The following is a 1,800-nucleotide window of genomic DNA, read 5'->3' as shown; positions in this document are numbered from 1 at the left end:
TCCTCAAACAAGGCCACACCTACTCCAACAAGATGACACTTTCTAATAGTGCCACTCCCTGTAAGCTAATGGAGAAATTACATTAAAACTACCACAACCTTCAATTACCTAAACTTTTCCAGTAGGCAACACTTCTTAGAGCTTTCTACTACCTTGCATTGGCACCAAAGTGGTGACCAAGTCTTTAACATGTGGGCCTCTAGGACCCAGCCCAGAGCCAAACTATAGAAATGTGTGTAAAATGATAAGTATAAAATGTGTTTAATTATCATAAGTATAAAAATCAAAGATCAGCCTGGCATAGTAGAACAGGCTTTTAATCCAAACACTTAGGAGGCAGAGGCCAGTCTCTGTGAGTTCAAGTCCAGCCTGATCTATAAAGTGAGTTCCAGGACAGCCAGGAATGTTACACAGAGATACCCTGTCTCAAGAAACACAAACAAACAAAGAATCAAAATGCACAAATCAGACTCAAAATTGTATCAATTCCCAAAGGAACTAAAGTAATAATTAAAGATAGAACTAAAGAAAACATTCCAAATCTGAAAAAAAAGTCATAAAACTATGTTTCTTAAATAGTTCGCTATGTGTCCCAGGAAATTTTAAACAAAAAATATCAATCTAGAGAAATGCTTGAGATCCAAAATATCTTATAAGTATTTAGAACTATCTATGTGTATTACATGTGACCACGACACTGAAAAGAACAACAACAACAAAAAAGGTGCTTTAAGGCTTCTGCTTTGTATAATAAAGAGTGCAATGGAAAAGAATCTTCTTCTTTGGTTCCTTCTTTATCATTTTTCAATAGGATTTTATTAACCATTCTACAACTACTAAAACATCTAAAGACTGACTCAGCCAACATAGTGCCAGAGTGTGTATGTGTGTATGTGGTGGTGGGGAGGTAGGGTGACTCTTCTGTTTTTCTCCTTAAGTTGGTTTCTTTTGTGAAATGACTTTGAAGCCTGCAACTTACATTGTCTTCTCTTGATCTACAAGATTCTGGTAGTATGATGACAACCCTTACTGTTCTTTCCATCTGATATGACCTTTTGTTTTTCCTCCTTGCTAATTTTAGCCTTTTCAGAATCCAATTGACGTATCTCTCATTATAAGGCCTATGTGCTTTAAGAAGTAAATTCTTTTTGGCTCTCTTATCTATTTTTTAAATGGACAAGTAATTTTTTTTCTTAAAGTCGGGGGTCTCACTATGTATGGAACTTTCCATGTAAACTAGACTGCCCTTAAATGCAACTTGGTTTCACCTGCTTCTGTCTCCTAAGTGCTGATGTTAAAGGTATGCACTACTACACAGCCTAAAAAAGGGGGGGGGGTTAGGAGTAGGGTGGAGGGGTAATGGGAGGGGAAGGAGAGGGAGAAGGGATTGACATGTGAAACAAGCTTGTTCCTAATTTGAACTAATAAAAAAATTTACAAAAAAAAAAAAAAAAAACGGTGGTTAGCTGTCGCAAAGTAGGTCATACTGCCTTAACTATACGCATCCTTTTAGACCAAGTACCCTTCCATCCTCATCAAGGGGAATATGATCCTTTCCTCCTTTCAGAAAACACATTAAAAATCAGTCAGCTAACTTAATTAGAAAATTATTTTTCAAGCCCGATCCCCACATACTGAAACCTCAAAGACCTGGCAGCACCCTCAATCATCACCCACTGCATCAGTGACCACCAGAGCCTTGGCCCTGCCTGCACCTGGATGAGGTAAGTGTGTAGGCTCCTGGCTGGATGGCCTTGCTCTCTAGGCCATAGCCCCAGGTGACACATCCTGAATTCCACC

General features: G+C 38.6%; 1 non-coding gene across 1 annotated transcript; it reads right to left on the bottom strand.

Moving 5' to 3' along the window:
- Positions 1–1,450: 1,450 nt before the first annotated feature.
- LOC113832154 lies at positions 1,451–1,574 on the bottom strand. The gene has a single exon (XR_003486365.1). It is a non-coding gene; the product is annotated as a U6atac minor spliceosomal RNA (small nuclear RNA).
- Positions 1,575–1,800: the final 226 nt, after the last annotated feature.

This window comes from Cricetulus griseus, chromosome 6, assembly GCF_003668045.3.
Source record: "Cricetulus griseus strain 17A/GY chromosome 6, alternate assembly CriGri-PICRH-1.0, whole genome shotgun sequence".
Taxonomy (NCBI): domain Eukaryota; kingdom Metazoa; phylum Chordata; class Mammalia; order Rodentia; family Cricetidae; genus Cricetulus; species Cricetulus griseus.
This window is presented reverse-complemented; position numbering and strand designations above follow the sequence as displayed.